Source organism: Lissotriton helveticus, chromosome 10 (genome assembly GCF_964261635.1).
Source record: "Lissotriton helveticus chromosome 10, aLisHel1.1, whole genome shotgun sequence".
NCBI classification, from domain to species: Eukaryota; Metazoa; Chordata; class Amphibia; order Caudata; family Salamandridae; genus Lissotriton; species Lissotriton helveticus.
In genome coordinates, this window is record NC_136071.1 from 876,846,013 (window position 1) to 876,867,989 (window position 21,977).

Genomic DNA, 21,977 nt, shown 5'->3' on the forward strand with positions numbered 1-21,977 from the left:
ACTGCTATGCTAATGTAGTAATTAATGTTTTGTTTTCTCTAAAAAATGTAAAAGAAGAGATTGTGGTCAATTCTGATCAAAGATTTTGCGGTTTGTTAAATTCTGTGTTAGAGAAATGTACCACTGATAGAAGAAACATAGAAAGTGTGTCTGAAATTCGAAATCTGTTAGACAGATGTTCAGGCCAAACACAATTCTCTCAAAATATTCAGCAAGATTGTCAGGAGTTTTTAATGTATATGCTTGATGTATTACATGCTGAAGGTGTAGATGTAGATCAGCTGTTTGGGCTTTCTTATCAATGGCAGCATGACTGCGAGAACTGTATGATATCAAGTACTACTAGTGTAGACTCAGAAAGATTTATATATTTAACTTTGCCAGACAGTAAATCAGTCTCCTTTAATAAGCTAGTAAAAGCTGCTAATCACAACATGGAGTGTAGCCAATGTAAATCTGAAATGATGTCCACATTATTTATACGAACATATGGCCAGTATGTCATTTTAATGTTCCAACGATGTAGGCCTGATGGAACAAAATTGACAACTTTAATAAAAAATTTTGTAGCTTCGCAGTTGTCAATATCAGGAAGGACTTTTGTAACTACAGCAATTATATATCATGACGGCCCTTCAATATCATCAGGACATTACACAGCTTATTTAAAGTCTAGAAATGGCTGGTCATTCTGCAATGATTCTGTTTTAATTTTCAAAAAAAAATTGCCGTATGACCTTAAAAACTCTTACCTGGTGTTTTTAAAACCAAAATTTTAGGGAAATAATCTCGGGATGTGCTCTGTGGAATTTCAAGAAGTTCTAATGGCTCCTACACAATTTGGCCTTGAGGATAAGTGTAGTTCAGAGACATAACTTCTAATCATAGGACTGGACATCATGGAGATATATGTGCACTTTGAATGAGTTCAGAAAAACTGTTTCTTTTTATAAGCTAATTGAAGCAGCCAATCAAAACATGGAGTAGAGGGAATGTAAGTCTGCAATGCTGTCTACTGTTTTACATTGCTTTGTGATTAAAAGTGATGTAGAGAATTAAATAATTGTTGTAGTCATAGAGGTAGTGTAAGTCTGCTTCATATTAAGCAGTATCAGTGTCATAGGAAATGTAGAACATGACTGAGCAAGAAGGGGAAGATATTACTATTCCAGGATTGTGAAAATGATCTTCAACATTTTAATTCTGAAAGTTGCGGAAATGCCAAATGATGGGATTGGCTAACAAGAAATCCAAGAGTTATACATGGCTCTGACAAGATTTGGCCTTGTGGAATCTTGTGGTAGAGAGCAAGAAGTCATTTATTGTATGTAACATGTTTTTAAAAACGATGGAGATTTTCTTTCAGAAAGTGGCGGGCTGAAAGTAATAACAGCACAAAAGAGTGTAAGCTATTCATAGGACATCCTTGGACGTCATGGAAAGTAAGTTAACTTTAAGGAGTTCTGATTTTTGATTTCTGATGTTGTATGGGTTTTTTAAACACAATCATTTTGATTGTGTTTTTTTTTCCCCGCTGTTACATGATGAATACCTTCAAGTCACTGTTTTTAGTGAATTTTGATACATTCTGAGAACAGCAAAAATAAACCATTTAACATGTATAATTAATTCTGTACTGTTTGCATTTATGATGTATATGTAGAACTGTGTAGGAGGCATGGAGAAGGTGAGGCTTCTGTAAGTGTCAAAGTTGTTGCATGCAGTGCTGCACTTCTGCGTATTCTTTCATATGCTAGACTACATCTGCACAATGAGATACCTAAGCAAAGGAAACACAAGTGATGTGATTGTGAAATGAGCAAAATAAATTGCATGTATTTCAATTACATCACCTGTGTTTCCTATCATTACGAATCACATTGTGCAGATCAAGTTTAGGTCTGTCCAGGGAAACATAGGAGGTTTGGACTTTGTTGAAGATTGCAGTGGACATGACTCACTTCATTGGTAGACCTTCACATGTATTATGTCCTCTATTCTCTTCAACAACTCGAAATTTCATCTGCAACCCTGAGTAGGCCTCACCTGAAACAAAACTCTGGATAGTAGACATCTTATTGGCATCCTGAAGCAATTATTTTAAATTTTAGTGTCTTGCGACACTTTTCTGAGACAACAGCAATGCAAAAGATGCACCATGTTTTAAGATAGGCCTCACTTCATCTGCATCAAGATACTGTTAGTTTAAAATGTATATCTTTAGGACTGTGTAGCTTCTGTAAGTGTCAAAGTTATTGAAAAACTGTTTGTCCTTCAATCTTTGCCCTTGTCTTTTGTAATTTTTTAATACATGTTTTTATATTTTTCAAATGTTTGTTCTCTCTTTCACAGATTGAAAGTATAAAAATAAAAAATGAGGAATTTAACGACAATTATAAGGTAAGTATTTTGTACTCTTTTCGTTACATTTCTATCACATTGAACTACTATTAGTTCCACTGCTTCATTTCTTTAATCCTCAGTTTCCTGCCTTTGCTACTTCCCTCATTCCTTTCTCTATTACCTACTTACTCAACTCCTTCCACTCTTTTTCTCAGTCCCTCTCTTCTCATAGTTCCTCACTCTTGTTCACTCACTCCGTCTCTATTACTCTTAGTGTCTTTGACTGATCACTGTATCACTATTTGTTCATAATGCTTTCTCTGTGTAGTTGAAGCACACTAAGGGGCATATTATGAATGCAGCCAATAAAATTATTGCTCTTTTTATTGGCAGAAAACTGGTGCAAAAGCGGCTTTAGCGGCAGTTTTCTGCCGCAAAAGCAGCTTTAGCGACACATTTCTGCCGATAAAAGCTGCAAAACTTTTATTGCCTATGTTGATAATATGCCCCTATGTTATTTACATTAGGGCTATATTGTCCAGTATAACAATCAAAATTGCTCTCCAAAGACACCAGGCAAAGCAGACGCTCCCTCAAACAGATCACCAAGCGCAATTTACCCTACTTACAATCTAGCCTGTTCTCTGTCGAGACTTTAGCAATCTTTAGAGCACAAGATAAGATCTTTTCACATGGAAGAGCCAGACGTATTGCAATTCTACTTAAGAAACAAGCATTGGCATAGACAATAGGTCTCGCCTTTGGGACCTTATACGTGTTTAGCCATGCAACAGTTGATGTTGCTGCACCAAGGATATTATGCTGCATAACTAAATACTTAGAAGGTCCCAAAGTCGATACCTATTGGCTATGCCAATGCTTGTTTTTCTTTCACTTCGTTATCTATTTTGTTTTTCACAATTATACCCTCTTCTGTCTGTTCTTTGGTAAATAGATCTATTAAACAGTATCTCTTCTTTACTCCCTATAGCTGTCTTTCTTGAAACATCACTCTCTGTTTACTTTCCTTATACTTACACTTTTTTAAAAAAAAAATTTTTTTTTTTGGTTAGCTCCCGGTCCGCGTACCGGGAAGCTAACCCGGGAGCGAACCAAAAGAAAGAGAGCTTGCCAGAGTGCTAAACATTGTAGCAATTTTTTTGGAAAGGGAAGGTAGTTCTGAAAAGAACTTTTTTTTTTATATTTTTGTTGTTTTATATTTTTTTTGTATTTTTTTTGTATTTTTTGTTTTTTTTGTATTTTTTGAACGATTTTATATTTTTTTTGGTTTTTTTGGGGGGGGGGAAACAACAAAAAACAGGCGTTGAAAAGGGCTCAACAGGAGCAAAAAAAAATTACTGGGGGCGGTTAGGGCAATCATGGTGTTCATACGCCAGGTTCAGTGCATTGATGCTCATGTTGCCACAAGCTAATAATGCACGACAGCGCATACATAAGTGTATCATGTTCCCAAAATTAGGTTGGATATTTGGCACAGTTTCCCGTGCCTCCTCTGGTGATAAAGAAACCGATGTTGTTGGTCTCGCCACAGGAGTTGGTCGAGGATTGTCCATCATATCCCTTAATTCCGCCCGGCTGTAATTTAGGGGATGTTTCCTCATCATGTGCCTATGCATGGTATGATTACCGTAGCTGTATTTTTTGTCCGTCCCTCTGGACAATTGTTCCTTGCATATGAGGCATGTTGCGTACCTGGCATTGACCTTTTTTTGGCCACGAGGGATGGAAAAAAACTGCCAGATGAAACTGGGTTTCTTTCTTGAAAACCGGGGCAACTCTTCCAGGAATTGTGGTTGTTCTCCCTCCTCATCCATCTCTTCATCTTCCTCCTCAGTGTTGGTAACCACCTGGGGAGGTGGTCCTCTCTTCCCATGAGGAGGTGGAGGTGGTGGTGGGGGTGCACCAGCTGAAGCAATCAGTGAAGCCATTTTCATACAATCAAAATAGGTCTTCCAAGAAGCAAAATAGGTCTTCCTCTCACAATAATGAAAGTCAGAGTGAGGAAAGAAGGAGTGGTTTTCATCATTTGGAAAAAACAATACTTCTTAACCAATGAAAAGTGTTATTTTTAGGTCACATGACCTAGCCTTCCATAATTATGAAACTAAAAGTGAAATGAACCAATGAAAAGTTTTATTAACAAGTCACATGACCTCTCACGCTCATGTTACGCGCTGCGGAACGCTCCCCGGTTAGCTTCCGGTTCGCTGCGCTTCGCGCCTCGGTCCGCGCCCCGGGACACTTCCGGGTGCGCTAACGCGATACGTCACAAGACGCATTTCGCGGCAACGCGATACGTCGCGCTTTTGCGCCGCGGATCGCTTCCGGGGAGTTGCGTTTCGCGCCTCGGTCCGCGCCCCGGGGCACTTCCGGGTGCGCTAACGCAGTACGTCATAAGACGCATTACGCGGCAACGCGATACCGTCACTATGTTGATTTGTTACCGGTTCGCGGACCGGATCGCGGAATCGAATTGAGCTAACGGGAAGCTTCCCGGTTAGCGGACCGGGAGCGAAACAAAAAAAATATTTAAAATTTTTTATTAATAAACATATAAAATATATTTTTGGATTTAAAGAAGAATACATTTTACAGCTGTAGATATTAGCTTTTAAAAAACCAATGAAATTCACTGAAAAAACCATAGGTTATAGACCATATATAGTTAGGAATTAGCATTTACAAAACCTTGAAAATTCACTGAAAAAACCATAGGTTATAGACCATATATAGTTAGGAATTAGCATTTAAAAAACCTTATTTTACTCACACAAAACCATTGAAATTCCATATATAGTTAGTTGTACTAACTATATATCGCGCACCCGCAATCCACTGCTGATGATGTCACATATTACATCATTCATGACATGGTCAGTGACATCACTGATGACATCACTGATGACATCTCAAATGACATCACTGATGACATCACTGATGACATCTCAAATGACATCACTGATGACATCACTGATGACATCTCTTTTGACATTACTGATGACATCACTGATGACATCATTCATGTGATAATACGATGAAGCTCTTCAGACTCTAATATAACCTTAGATACAGTAAGTGTAAACAGACACTCACAGACTGTCACTCATCCATAGAGTTACACACACACCTAGTCAGTCATGCAAAGAATCAATCACACATCAATTTTCTCAACTATACAGTTATACACACCTTACTTATTCAAACATATACTAACACATATTTACTCTCTTATACAATCCCTGATACAAGTTCACAATGATCCATACAGCCACTCACACATTCACTGGCTCTTATGCACAGTTATTTATATATGTCAACTCTCACATGTACTGTGTTTTACATATGTACTTACTTTTACATGTAGCACTGAGATATCCATTCACTCAGCAATACACTCATGCACACAGTCAACCGCCCATACAGCTGTTTCCACATGCACTTTTGAACCCATACATCTAGTGAATCAACTGCTCACACATCTATGCACAGAGTCATACACCTCCCAGCCACCCATACACACTCTCAGTCTCCCATACAAATACTTGGCCAACCAATCAATAACCCATATAGTTAATCATATAGCTAATGATCAACACATGCAGCAGTTTATAGAACAACAGACATAATGATGCACAAATTGAGACAGTTTAGTCACTAACCCATGCACTCAGTGAGACACATTTAACCACTCACTCATACAGTCAGTCATGCACCTACTAAATCCTTCATCCAGACATTTATACATCCACTCATTCTTCAATATGTAAGACATATTTTAACTTTACAGAAACATACAGTCACTGGATGTTGTCATCAGTGATGTCATCAGTGATGTCATTTGAGATGTCATCAGTGATGTCATCAGTGATGTCACTGACCATGTCATGAATGATGTAATATGTGACATCATCAGCAGTGGATTGCGGGTGCGCGATATATAGTTAGTACAACTAACTATATATGGAATTTCAATGGTTTTGTGTGAGTAAAATAAGGTTTTTTAAATGCTAATTCCTAACTATATATGGTCTATAACCTATGGTTTTTTCAGTGAATATATATATATATATATATATATATATATATATTCACTGAAAAAAACTTTGGGTTTCAGGCCTTATATAGTTAGGAATTAGCATTTAAAAAACCTTTGAAATTCACTCAAAAAACCATAGGTTTCAGGAGTTATATAGTTAGGAATTAGCTTTTAAAAAACCTTTGAAATTCACTCAAAAAACTATAAGTTTTAGTGGTGTTATAGTTAGCTGGACATTTTACTCATACAAAACCATTGAAATTGCTCCTATATAGTTAGTTGTACTAACTATATTTCGCGCACCCGCAATCCACTGCTGATGATGTCACATATTAGATCATTCATGACATGGTCAGTGACATCACTGATGACATCTCAAATGACATCACTGATGACATCACTGATGACATCATCCAGTGAATGTGGTTTGCTTCGTTATTTAAATATGCATTATATATATAGCAATTTGCATTGAAGAATAAGTGGATATATATAAATAAATATTTGGATGGAGGATTTAGTAGCAGTGTAATTGACTGTTTACTTGACCAATTTATAATGTCTCACTAAATATAGTGGATAGTGACTAAACTGTGTGAATATCTGTATCACTTTGTCAGTTGTTGTGTAAACTGATTCTACAGTTGGTTACTAGCTATGTGAAAGTCTATATTAGTTATTGATTAGTTAACTGAGTATTTGTATGGGAGTGTGAAAGTGTGTGTGGTTCGGTGGGGGGTGTGTGACTGTCCAAAGATGTTTGAATAGTTGATTCAGTAGATATATGAAGTTAAAACTACATGTTCTAACAGTTGTTTGGGTGAGTGAATATCTTTATGGGTGTGGTGATGAGCAAATATATTTCTCAATGGTACAGGTCCAACAAACTAGAAAAATAAAAGGCAGTGTATGTGTCAGTTGTTGTATATAAATAAGTATACATAAGACACAATGATTGTGTGAGTGACTGTATGGATAACTGTATACTTGTAATAATGATTTTATAATTCACTAAGTATGACTTACTATCTAAATGAATAGAAGAAGTGGTGTTTGTATAAGTGTTTTGCTAAGTAAATATGTAAGTATGATCCATTGTTTGCATAAGTGAGTAGGATGACTTCATATGTGAATAGGATGCGTGCTGTTGTTTAATGTTGATATAGATGTATAAGTATTTTTGATAGTGTTCTATTGTTCATTGACAGCATGTATGAGTGAATCCATAGGTAAGTGATTAGATGTGTGTATACATCTTTGAATCACTGAGTGGATTTTTAGATACTTGTATTGCTGTGACAATGGATTTAAATATGATACTCTGTATTTTACAAAGAGTGATGAAAAATTGTAATAGTGTATGAAAAGGTGTATGTGATTGTCACGTGGATGATGTCATCAGTGATGTCATCAGTGATGTCATTTGAGATGTCATCAGTGATGTCACTGACCATGTCATGAATGATCTAATATGTGACATCATCAGCAGTGGATTGCGGGTGCGCGAAATATAGTTAGTACAACTAACTATATAGGAGCAATTTCAATGGTTTTGTATGAGTAAAATGTCCAGCTAACTATAACACCACTAAAACTTATAGTTTTTTGAGTGAATTTCAAACGTTTTTTAAAAGCTAATTCCTAACTATATAACTCCTGAAACCTATGGTTTTTTCAGTGAATTTCAAAGGTTTTTTAAATGCTAATTCCTAACTATATAAGGCCTGAAACCTATATATAAGGCCTGAAACCTATGTTTTTTTCAGTGAATTTGCAAGGTTTTTTAAATGCTAATTCCTTACTATATAAGGACTGAAACCTATTTTTTTTCAGTGAATTTCAAAGGTTTTTTAAATGCTAATTCCTAACTATATAAGGCCTGAAACCTATGGCTTTTTCAGTGAATCTGCAAGGTTTTTTTAAATGCTAATTCCTAACTATATAAGGCCTGAAACCTATGGTTTTTTCAGTGAATTTCAAAGGTTTTTTAAATGCTAATTCCTAACTATATAAGGCCTGAAACCTATGTTTTTTTCAGTGAATTCGCAAGGTTTTTTAAATGCTAATTCCTAACTATATAAGGCCTGAAACCTATGGTTTTTTCATTGAATTCGCAAGGTTTTTTAAATGCTAATTCTATTAGCGGATAACATTTTTATATATTAAAACGTTTTTTAAATCTCAAATGCCTGCTTTGCTAACAGAGTTTGTAAGCACAGGCTCTTTTGTCTCTGGTGGCCATCTTGGGAGACTGCATATCAGAATTTTTTTAATGAAATATAAGAGGATTTGAGAAGTCACTCAAAATGTGCCCTAATTTTTCTTTCTTCAGCACTAATCATAATTTCTATGGCAAAATGAACCCCCTCATTTTGTTCCTTTGTAAATTAAATGTTTTAAGTGTTAACACTTTATTCCAATCAAGATGACTTCAGGTGTGCCATTCTTTTGTCATAAGTAAGACTGTTAGCGCTCTAGTTGTTCTTTAGAACACTCTGGGACATTCTGTCATTGGGCTATAGTTGGGCTACATCTGGCTGATATTTGGGCTACATTTGTTTTTTTTGTCTCTGGTGGCCATCTTTGGGCTACATTGGGCTACATTTGGGCTCTAACATATATATAGCCCAATGTAGCCCAATATATATTTTTTCAAAGTTAATTTTCGTAAAAACCACTGGAGCACATATCTTGAGACATAGCAAAGGCACATCGGGCTACCAGTCCCTACAATTTTGCCAAGTTTGGTGGAAAACCATTCAGCCGTTCGGGCTAAAAGTGAGTCCAACCGCCCTATGGAAATTAACATCGGGAAAACACGTTTTGGGACCCCCCTTTTATCTCGGCACCCGCTTGACAAATCCCCCCCAAACTTTCAGGGAAGGACCGGAGCGCCGCGAGGCAAAGCTAAGGAAAATTTCAGGAAGATTCCTCAACCGGCGCCAAAGTTATTCCCAATAGAATGTTGCGATTTCCCTATGGAAAACAATCCTAACTATATATACCTACTGGCTATCGCCAGTAGGTAATATACATATATATTATATATATATATATATATATATATATATATATATATATATATATATATATATATATATATATATATTCGGTACGTAGTCGTCCAAACTCAGCCTGCTCAGCCGAGCAGAAGGAAGAAGCGAGACCCAATTATTTGGTGTGAATTATTTTATTTCAATGCCCAACACCAGTCAGCCATGACGCGTTTCGGCTACAATAAGCCTTGATCACATGACACCGTCATGGGGGCTGGCCACCCATTTTTAAAGTGCAAGAGTGCCTGTTGCGTAATGGATATAGTAAAAATACTACATGATTCATTGCATAAATGCAAATAGCGTAATACGTTTGTATAGGTACAAGCTTGTTTAGAATATTCTTATGATTGTATAATACATTAATAGCACCTCATTACGCTGAAAACCAAAATAAATATATTGCACAGTTAAAGATGGAAGTGATATCAGTTAACACAGAATAAACACGGTAAAACATAAATAATACAAATGTTTTAAAACGTATAAATATTACTAGCCTGTACTGATATCTTAATGAATACTAACTAATCACGGTGTATACTATTGCTTAATAAAACCAACCATAGGCTATGATTAGCAGCAAGTGCATTGGTACAAACCATGAAATGTAAGTAGTACATTTCATGGATGTCAACCATGAGGGTAATCAGACCCTTGTGGGCTGCTACTACTTCTTGTGCAAAATATACAATCTTGATGTGCAAGTTTGCTAAATGTGCAAAATACGCAACAGTAAAATCAATGTGCTACCTATAAACAAAATGTGTGTGCAAAACTAAGTGAAAATAGATAAAATATCTCATGTTTCACAAGGTTATATACAAAATGTGGAGGACCATGGTAGTTCTGTGAATGTTTCAGGTACAGCTTCAGAACTATATGCTTAAGTACAGGCAGATTGACTAATAATGACGACAATTACAGGTAGGTGTGTCAATCCTCACTAGTATTAAGCCCGTTAGGCATCTTAGTATCTAGCATAATAATGTACCTGATTTCTAGTTTACACAGCAACGATTCTCTGTCGCCACCTCTCCTCTGAGGGGGAATACAGTCTATTACAAAGTAAACTAGTCCAGTTGGATTTTTCCCATGTACTCTTTCAAAGTGCCTAGCTACAGGGTATGTAGGATCTGCATTGCTAATTGCTCTTAAATGCTGCAGTATTCTTTTGTGCACTTGTGGTCTTGTGCTCCCCACATACCTTAGGCCGCAAGGACATTCTAAAACGTACACTGCGTATTCTGACCTGCAATTTAGTTTCTCTCTGATTTTCATGGGTTTGGGGGAAAGCGGTGTCCTGTACTCAGTTCTGCTAACACCATTCTTACAGGCTTTGCAGGAAGCGCACCTCAAGAAGCCCCTGCTTCCACCTAGCCACGAGCCCGTGACTATTTCAGGGCTGCTTGAGACCAAACTATCCTGCATTGACCTGGCTTTCCTGTATGTTATACTTGGCGATTTAGTGACCATCTTGCCCACTATCGGGTCACTGGTAATTAATGACCAATTGTTTTTGACTATCTTACGGATTGATTTGTGTTGATTACTGTAGCCAATGATTAGCCGTGTTTCATTGGCGGTTGTAGCTTTAGTAATTTTAACACAATCTTCCGCAGGGCTCAGGCGTTGCATTCTATCCTGCCTGTTGGCTCTACTGATGGCTTCATCAATAGTAGCCCTGTTGTAGCCTCTGGCTAGGAATCTGATCTTGCTTTCATTTTGGGCATGATGGCACCCTGATTCATCACTGCAAATTCTCCTGATGCGGAGCATTTCCCCGTAGGGGATGCTTTTTATCAGGTGGGTTGGGTGGTGGCTGGTGGCGTGCAACACCGTGTTGCCAGCTGTAGGCTTTTTGTAAAGCCTGGTCTGTAGCTTGTTATTTACAACTACCATTTCGACATCCAGAAACACCACCGACTGAGCGCTGATATTACTTGTAAACTGAAGGTTTAGGTCATTAATATTCAGTTGTTCAATAAACGTGGTCACTTCACTTATAGAGCCATCCTGTTGGACAGGCCACATGAAGGGCCGCTCTCCCCCGGCCCAACCAGGCCCGAACCAGCCACGCAAGTACCACACACCACCATTGCACGTCCACCGTCCCCGCAGGGACCCCTACACTCGAACCTGTTGACCGCGTAGGCCGACCCACTACCGGCCTGCGCGCCCATCCTGGGCGCCATCTTGGACACTCCACCACGAGGCCGCCTGGCCCCCGATCGACCTCAACCCTGGGCCTGGCCAGGCCTCAGACATTCCGGCACCAACATCCACCCAGGAGGTGAGCGGGCTACTTGGTCAGTCAATGGGAGCAGGAGGTGTCGACGGCTCTCCCCCGCCAAGTGCCGCTCGCCCATCGCCTCCCCGGGCGCTGGCTCCACCCCCCTGCTGGGTGTCTGAACCCCCTCATACCGGACCTCCCGACCTCCAAGTGCGAGGGTCCGGACATCAAAGCACACCAGCCCTATAACTGGGGCAGCTCCAGAGCAGGACGGGAGTTGTATCTTGGAGTCGAGAGACGCAAAGAAGAACTCATCCTTGACGGACTACTGGCGCTGCCGTAGCTCTGTCTTGTGCACCCTCGTCTTGCCTGCTGGCGCTGCCGCGGCTTTGGGAACCACCCTATCCTTCATCCTCGTCGGGACCTGCTGGCGTGGCCGCGGACCGTTTGTAACCACCACCTTCATCGGGACCTGCTGGCTCTGCCGCGGACCGTCGTCTTCCTTCATCCATCTCGGGACCTGCTGGCTCCGCCGCGGCCCGTTCATCTACACCACCGAGCTCGAGGATTGAGAGCTATTTTCCATCTTTTTGGTAACAAGACTGTCCCGCTACCCTTTTCCCAACCAAAGACCAGAATAGAGGGGACCCCTGAGTCCAGACCTCCTTGTACCATTCTACCGTACTTGAAGAATTGTCTATAAAGTATCGTTGAACTTTATCATTGTGTGGTGTCCGTCTGTGGGGGGGAAGTTACTTGTCTGTACGATTCACTGGAGACGGCTCTCCCCGGAGACCTCTCCCCGTATCCTCGGCCGACCCTCCCGGTCCGTCTAACATTGGTGGCCAGCGACGGGATCCGAATCACCGCATAAACCGTACAGAGAGTAGCTCACCCCACGGCGAATCACGATGTCAACTAAAGACAGCGGATCAACGGAGAAATTCCAGATGGAGAAATTGGGCGAGTACAGCCATCGTGAACTTAAACAGTTCTGTATCGAATTAGGTATCGCTACCACCGGACTAAATACCAAAGATGACTTTAAACAGGCCCTGGAATCTTGGGCAGAAACCGGGGCTGCCGGAACCCCCGATCAAGACATCGCAGCACAAACCCCCATGGCCCCTGAAGAACGAAGAACGGGTCTCTCGCCAGACGAGATCCAGGAACGAGAAAGAACCCGACTACACGAGCTGGAAATGGCCCGGCTCAAAATGGACGTTGAACTAAAGTTGGCCGAACAGAAAATCAACTTAGAGCACCTGCGTCTCCGAGAAGAAAGAGAGGAGAAACAGAGACAAAGGGAGCTCGAGGAAAAGAAACTGGCATATGAACATGAGCGGAAATTAGCTGAAATCGACCTACGCAAACAGAATAAAGAAACAGGGGTGCCCGAGCAACCCCACACTCCAGGGGCAACAGAGAAGAAGGTACACATCCCCAAGGATGTTGTTCGAGAATACTTCCGAGAGGACGACATCCAGCAATGGTTTAAGGCCTATGAAATCGCTATGACTGCACACCGGATCGATAGAAGCGATTGGGGGGCCGGTCTGTGGGGGAGATTCCTCAACGAGGGCCGCGACGCCCTGCTGCAACTCCCGGACCAGCAGATGACCTCCTATGACCATATGAAAGCTGCACTCCTCACCCGCTATGGCCTCACACCCGAGATGTACCGTCAGAGGTTCCGAGACTGCACCCGCATCCCAGGTACAACTTGGGTGGACTATGTCAATTACTTTAGCCGAGCCTTCGAGGGCTGGATCAAAGGAAGCAAGGTCACAACCTACGAACAACTGTTCAATCTTATGGTATGGGAGCATCTGTCGAACAATTGCTTCATTGAACTTCGACAGCACCTCCTCGACAGCAAGTTAACGGATCCCCGGCAGCTCGCAGCCGAAGCAGACCGGTGGGAGATCACCAGAGTGAGTCGAAATGGGTCCTCCGAACAGAACCGGAACAACAATGGTCAGCACCGTCCCCGAGGAAGTGGAGGCCAAGGACGCGGAAGAAGCAACGCTCCGGTCACCCCCACTACCAGCCCCACCCCCCCGGCCAACCGGGGCAGCACCCCAGCGCGACCGGGACATCGAGCCAATGTTACCTGCCATCGATGTCAACGAGTCGGACACTATGCAAACGACCCAAACTGCCCCCAGTACCAGAGCCCAAGACCCCGCCAAGTAGCCGCTGCTGCTCTGGGGGAGGAACGGATCTCAGAGGAACAAGAAGAATATGAACAGGAACACCAAGAATGGGAGCCAGCCGCCATGGCTCTCGCCTGCCTAGGGGGGAGAGACATGGTCCCGCGGGTCCCCCTACCCGCTAATACCCAGAAGTACAGCCAATGGGTGGGCATCAATGGACGCCGGGCTGAAGCCCTTCGTGACACTGGGGCCAGTGTAACAGCCGTCCGCTGTCACCTGGTGACCCCCGAACAATACTTACCAAACATTCTCTGCCCTGTACGTTCAGCCGATAACTCAGAAAGTCTGTGTCGGATGGCCTGCGTCCCCTTCGAATGGGGAGGGGTCTCCGGCATGTTGAAGGTGACGGTCCGAGATGATGCCCCCGTAGACTGCCTCCTGGGTAATGACCTGGAAAGCTCTCCATGGGCAGCAGTCGAACGAAAAGAGCACCTGGGGATGCTGGGCGTCCCGGACTGGGCGTGCGTCACCACCCGGTCCATGACCGCCCGTGCCAACACCCGCCCAGAGGAACTCGAATGGCCGGCGCCACCGCCTCCGGTCGCCCCCGCCGAAACCACCGACCGTGACGTCCCCCCCGAACCAGCTCAACCTCCAGACCTCGCTAACCTCGACCAGTGGCCTCAAGAGGGGGGGCCCACGCAAGAACAATTTCGCCAAGAACAAAAGACCTGTCCCTCCCTCGAGGGACTCCGCCAGCAAGCGCTAGCCCAAAGCGCAGGGGATACCTCCGGAACTCACTGGGTCTACTGGGACAATGATCTGCTGTACAGTGAGCAAAGAATCGCGGAGCTGGGGGCCAGCCGAGTCCTAGTGGTACCCCTCCGTTTTAGAGACTTTCTGCTAAACCTGGCCCACGATGTCCCCCTGGCAGGACACTTGGGTCAAGACAAAACCTATAGCCGCCTGGTGACCCACTTCTTCTGGCCCAAAATGAGGGACAATGTACACCAGCATTGCCGATCTTGCCCCACGTGCCAAGCCAGTGGGAAGAGCGGCCGCAAACTGAAAGCCCCCCTGCAACCTTTTCCCGTGGTCACCACCCCGTTCGAGAGGGTCGGAATCGATATCGTAGGGCCCCTGGACCCGCGCACAAAACAAGGCCATCGATTCATCCTGGTGCTAGTGGACCACGCCACCCGCTACCCGGAGGCTGTTCCCCTGCGGACTGTGACAGCCCCGGTAGTCGGCCGGGCTCTGATGGGGATCTTCTCCCGGGTGGGCTTCCCCCGGGAGGTCGTCAGTGACAGAGGCACGAACTTTATTTCGAAATATATGAAATCTCTCTGGCAACAGTGCGGGGTTACCTACCGGTTCACGACCCCCTATCACCCTCAAGGAAACGGACTCGTTGAGCGGTTCAACCGCACGCTCAAAGGGATGATCGGGGGGTTGGAAGAGCCCCTCCGTCGCCAGTGGGATGTACTGTTGCCGTGCCTTCTCTTCGCATATCGAGAGGTTCCCCAGAAGTCCCTGGGCTTCAGCCCATTTGAACTGCTATATGGACACCCCGTGCGCGGGCCGCTCAGCCTAGTTAAGGAAGGCTGGGAGAGGCCCCCTCTAAAGAACCCACCAGATGTTTTCCGCTACCTCCTAACACTCCGCAACCAGACCCGGCGATTCCGAGAACTAGCAAAAGCCAACCTCGAGGCCAGTCAGGAGGACATGAAAAGGTGGTATGACCGGAATGCCTCCTCCATCGAATTTGAACCTGGGCAACAGGTATGGGTGATGTCCCCCACCGAACCCTGCGCCCTACAAGACAAGTGGACAGGGCCCTTCAAAGTGGTCGAGCGCAAGGGTCCGGCTACCTATCTCATCGACTTGGAATCTTCCCGGAACCCCCTCCGGGTCCTCCACGCTAACAGACTGAAACCGCACTTTGTACGGACAGAACTCAGCCTCCTGATGGCCACAGACAATGGGGCCGAAGAGGACTCCGAGCCCCTCCCGGACCTCCTACGAACGCGGGAGAAAGACGGTTCCGTAGATGGGGTCCGACTCTCAGAGGCCCTCACCCGAGAGCAACACCAGGAGTGCCAAGTTCTCCTGTCACAATTCGCCAGCCTGTTCTCCCTCACCCCAGGTGTCACTTCCTGGTGTACGCACGATGTGGACACGGGGGACAGCCCCCCTATCCGCCACCGGGCCTACCGCGTGCCAGATCGGGTACGGGCCTGCATCCAGAAGGAAGTAGCCAAAATGCTCACGCTCGGGGTCATCGAGCCCTCAGACAGCCCCTGGGCCAGCCCTGTGGTACTGGTCCCCAAAGCAGCTGCCCCCGGCACCACACCAGAACTCCGGTTCTGCGTCGACTACCGGGGCTTGAATGCGGTCACCAGGACAGACGCACATCCCATCCCCCGGGCAGATGAACTAATCGACCGCATGGGAGCTGCCCGCTACCTCAGTATCTTCGACCTGACGGCGGGCTACTGGCAAATCGGCCTCACACCCCGGGCACAAGAACGGTCTGCCTTTTCCACGCCCGATGGCCATTACCATTTCACAGTCATGCCCTTCGGCATGAAGAATGCCCCAGCAACGTTCCAACGGCTCGTCAATCAGGTCCTGGCGGGGCTCGAAGGATTCAGCGCCGCCTACTTAGACGACATCGCTGTATACAGCAACCAGTGGTCCGAGCACCTCCACCACCTCCGAGCAGTACTGCACGCCCTTCAGCAAGCTGGCCTCACAATCAAGGCCAGCAAATGTCAAATTGGGCAAGGGTCTGTAACCTACCTCGGGCACCAGGTGGGAAGCGGCCTGGTGGCCCCTCTGCAGCTAAAAATTGCCGCCATCCAGTCCTGGCAGCCCCCCACTACCCAGACCGAGGTACGAGCCTTCCTGGGCCTCACGGGCTATTACCGAAGGTTCGTGAAAGACTATGGTACTATCGTGAGGCCCCTCACAGAGCTCACGTCAAAAAATCAGCCCCAGAAAGTCAACTGGACCCCAGAGTGTCAAGCTGCATTTGAACAATTGAAAGCCGCCATGTGCTCCGCCCCTGTGCTCCAGGCCCCCGACTACAGCCGGGAGTTCATCGTCCAGACGGATGCCTCCGACCATGGCATTGGGGCAGTCCTGTCCCAAGTGAACACCGAAGGCCATGACCAGCCGGTGGCCTTCATCAGCCGGCGACTCCTACCACGGGAACAACGCTGGAGCACCATAGAGAGGGAGGCCTTCGCGGTGGTATGGGCCCTCAAGAAGCTCCGGCCCTACCTTTTTGGCACACCCTTTCGGGTACAGACCGACCACCGACCCCTGCAGTGGCTGATGCAGATGCGGGGGGAAAACCCGAAGTTACTACGCTGGTCCATCTCCCTACAAGGGATGGACTTCACAGTTGAACATCGGCCTGGGCCCGATCACGCCAACGCAGATGGCCTGTCCCGGTTCTTCCGCCTCGACGAGAAGAGTCCCCAAGAGAATGGGTAACTCTCCCCGCCTTCAGCTGGGGGGGACGCATGTTGGACAGGCCACATGAAGGGCCGCTCTCCCCCGGCCCAACCAGGCCCGAACCAGCCACGCAAGTACCACACACCACCATTGCACGTCCACCGTCCCCGCAGGGACCCCTACACTCGAACCTGTTGACCGCGTAGGCCGACCCACTACCGGCCTGCGCGCCCATCCTGGGCGCCATCTTGGACACTCCACCACGAGGCCGCCTGGCCCCCGATCGACCTCAACCCTGGGCCTGGCCAGGCCTCAGACATTCCGGCACCAACATCCACCCAGGAGGTGAGCGGGCTACTTGGTCAGTCAATGGGAGCAGGAGGTGTCGACGGCTCTCCCCCGCCAAGTGCCGCTCGCCCATCGCCTCCCCGGGCGCTGGCTCCACCCCCCTGCTGGGTGTCTGAACCCCCTCATCCCGGACCTCCCGACCTCCAAGTGCGAGGGTCCGGACATCAAAGCACACCAGCCCTATAACTGGGGCAGCTCCAGAGCAGGACGGGAGTTGTATCTTGGAGTCGAGAGACGCAAAGAAGAACTCATCCTTGACGGACTACTGGCGCTGCCGTAGCTCTGTCTTGTGCACCCTCGTCTTGCCTGCTGGCGCTGCCGCGGCTTTGGGAACCACCCTATCCTTCATCCTCGTCGGGACCTGCTGGCGTGGCCGCGGACCGTTTGTAACCACCACCTTCATCGGGACCTGCTGGCTCTGCCGCGGACCGTCGTCTTCCTTCATCCATCTCGGGACCTGCTGGCTCCGCCGCGGCCCGTTCATCTACACCACCGAGCTCGAGGATTGAGAGCTATTTTCCATCTTTTTGGTAACAAGACTGTCCCGCTACCCTTTTCCCAACCAAAGACCAGAATAGAGGGGACCCCTGAGTCCAGACCTCCTTGTACCATTCTACCGTACTTGAAGAATTGTCTATAAAGTATCGTTGAACTTTATCATTGTGTGGTGTCCGTCTGTGGGGGGGAAGTTACTTGTCTGTACGATTCACTGGAGACGGCTCTCCCCGGAGACCTCTCCCCGTATCCTCGGCCGACCCTCCCGGTCCGTCTAACACATCCCATATAAAAAAGAGGTCATCAATGTACCTGAGCCAACATTTTACCCGTGTGTTCATGACAGCAGTGTGGTTAGGCATGAGGACCTGCTCCTCCCAGTAGCCCATGTGTAGACAGGCATAACTGGGAGAGAAGCAGGCCCCCATAGCCACCCCTCTAGTCTGCATGAACAACTGGTTTGAGAATAAAAACACATTATTGTCTAAACACATGGTGATCATAGCAATAATCATCTTTGAATGTTCACGGTACTTTGCTGGTCGCTTGTTCAGAAAATGTTCCGTTGCCCTAATACCGTCCCTATGATGGATGCTTGTGTATAGGGCGGTTACATCCAATGACACTAGGAGAAAACCTGGTTCCCATTTGAAGCCGGAAAGTTTTTTCAATAGGTCTCCTGTGTCAAGGATGAAGGACGGCAGGTTTCTGACATGTTCCTGCAGGAAAAAGTCAATGTACCTGCTAACATTTTCCAAGATGCTATTGTGTGCCGAAATAATCGGCCGACCAGGCGGCTGCTGGCAGTTCTTATGTATTTTAGGGATGAAGTATATCACAGGAGTCACAGGGAAGTCATTTTTCAAATATTTAAATTCCTCTATTGTCAACAAACCTTTACTTCTCCAAGCCATCAATTTGGAGTCGATATCATTTCTAGCTTGTTGTACCTCCAGGGTGTTAGTTCTCCTGTAGCAATCTCTATAATTTAATTGCTTTAATGCCTCATGCAAGTACATTTTACGTGGCCATAGTACAACATTGCCGCCTTTGTCAGATTGCCTGATCACCAGTTGTTTGTTGTTTTTCAACTTTTTCACCAGTTTATGATACTGCATGTCTCTGTAGTTACGTCGTTTTTTAGCATTGGCATTTTTTACTTGCAGGTCCTTAAGCTCTGATGACACTCGATCGTGAAATAGATCCAGGTTGTCTTTCAACACCAGGGGACAAAACTTGGATTTTGATTTGAAAGGTGTTTTGTAGAGGGCTTGTGCCGGTTCCCCACCTAGAGCCAGCTGTGAAGTTGCTTCATCCGCTTCTTGTAAATCCAAGATTTCCTGAGTTAGCGCTTGTCCCATGATTGGGGGGCTGTTTGGTGTTGAGTTGTCATCGAGGGCAGGGGTGGCGACTGTAGTTCTTTGTACACTGTGGTGTTTCTTTAGTTTTAGTTTTCGGACATATTTAAATAGGTCTATTTTCGTGCCTGCGTAGTCAAAGTATCCTCGTGCACTGTAGGAGAGACCCAGCAACAAAATTGCTGTTTTGCCAGGGTGAGCACTGTGTCCGTTAGGTTCACCACAGTCTTAGCGTCTACTATTATTGAGTTTGATTCTGCTGACACTTTGCCCTCTGCCTCCTTTGCCTCCCGCCTGCATTTCCGCCTCTTGTTGCGCTTTCTCCTTTCTGAGCGCTTTCTGTTCTCTTGTTGGCGGCGGCTCCCTGCGTGCCAGAGCGAAGGGTTAATTTTCTGTCCTGCTGAACCACTGCTAACTCTTGAGCCAGGGTGAACTTGCGAAACCCCGACCTTTGGTTGCGTTTGGCCTCTGTGTCAGACTCACTGTCCACCTGAGAGCTATCCCCTGAGATGGATGGGGTTTCCGGGCGGTTCATGCTGGTTGATGGCCCTGACGAGTTGACATTAACAGTATCCTGTTTCTGTTGGCTCTGTTTGATGCTGTCATACTTTTTGGAGAAAGTAAATATTTGCCCATGTTCGTAGTCCCGTTGAAACTTGTATGCTTTGCGTCTTTTTATTATTTCCTATTCACGCTTCAATCGTGCATTCATTTCCTCACGATATTTGATGATTGCTGGGGAACTAGGAATTTTGTCGATTTCGGCTTCAATCCTTTCTATTTCCACCAGTAGTTTTATCATGTCACTTTCTGCATACTGAACCAGGATTTCTATTAAGCGTTTCGAAGAGTCTAAATTACACTGTGCCCAGTCCGAAAGCATTTTGGGATCCAGATCCTCGAAGGAGGGTGCAAGCATTATTCGAAAACCACGCGGCCCCCTTTTCACCTCTAGGTATCCGGACAGAGAGCTATGCTCCCACCATTTAGCCTGCTCTTTCTTGCAGCATTTCTCCAAAGCCTTAAATAGATCTTTGATATTGTTGCTCGGCTCAGGTACCGAGCTCAAAGCTGTATTTGATAAAGACTCCCCAGCCGGGGAATCTGAGAACATATCCTTGGACGCCTCCACACGCCCCCGTACAGTGTCCGCTGACATGGTGTTCGTTATGGGCAAAAGTTTATGCAAGGTAAATCAGTGCTCCTACCCGACAATGCTGAGGAGTCTGTTCCTTGTACACTCCACACAGGATTTGCTGCGGGGCTCCAATAACGTCACAGGTACTCCCGGTGCAGCTCCAGCTCTCGATCAGCGAACGCTGACCTCTGACCCGGAACCCCTCCCGTGCTTCCCCGCGTTGCTATCGGGACCTCCGCTTCTCCTGGGGCGTCGATAGCGTCTCCTTCCGGGAGTCTTGAAAAAAATGTGTCCCAACAGCTAGGACCGTTGCTTCAAGCCGTACTTGCCCAATTGTAGAGGGGTCTCGCTGTGTCCAGGGAAGCAGTCCCAGAGATATTTTCGGTACGTAGTCGTCCAAACTCAGCCTGCTCAGCTGAGCAGAAGGAAGAAGCAAGACCCAATTATTCGGAGTGAATTATTTTATTTCAATGCCCAACACCAGTCAGCCATGACGCGTTTCGGCTACCAAAAGCCTTGATCACATGACACCGTCATGGGGGCTGTCCACCCATTTTAAGGTGCAAGAGTGCCTGTTGCGTAATGGATATAGTAAAAATACTACATGAGTCATTATATATATATATATCACATATTTATGCCATGGCGGTAAAAATAGAAAAATCCACCATTTTCAGTCCACCATACAACTCTATAGAAAAACCAGGCATGTGGAACTAATTCTTTGTCAGTGACATATCAAGGGGGGGCTGCCATAAAACCCCCCTTAACTTTCACCCTGAGCGGGCACCGAGGAAATAGCCAGCACCCCCGTCTCTTACACATGGCCACTGGCCTATCTATGCCTTTGTTTTGGGGTTTTTGTCCTGCTCCAAAAACAACAACTCTAGACTGGATCATAAGCAACCCCAGGTTAGTTATAGCCTGTTTAGTCTCTTCAATAGGGATAGCTTCATTCCTAGGGCAGAGTAAGCACGAGACATACCCTGAAACTTTAGGAATGGCAATGAAGAAAACAAAAAGGCGAGGATTAGAAATCTTAAATTAATTCAGCCACTCCATCTGTGCACTCTAGACAGAGAGCAGCCATATGCAAATCACACTTGGTTCTGCTACAGTTGGAACTGACCAGCACCAACTGCCAAGTCAAGTCCTCTCTGAAATAGAACGCAATCAACCCAGGACCAGTTTCAGCCAGATTGGTTCTCTTCAGTCAGTTGCAACTAGGGTCCTGTGGCAGAGTGAGCAAGGCAGTGGCATAACATTAGCTCCACCGTCCCGGTGGTGTTGCGGGGCCCGAGTTCCAGAGGGGCCTCTCAGCACAGTACACT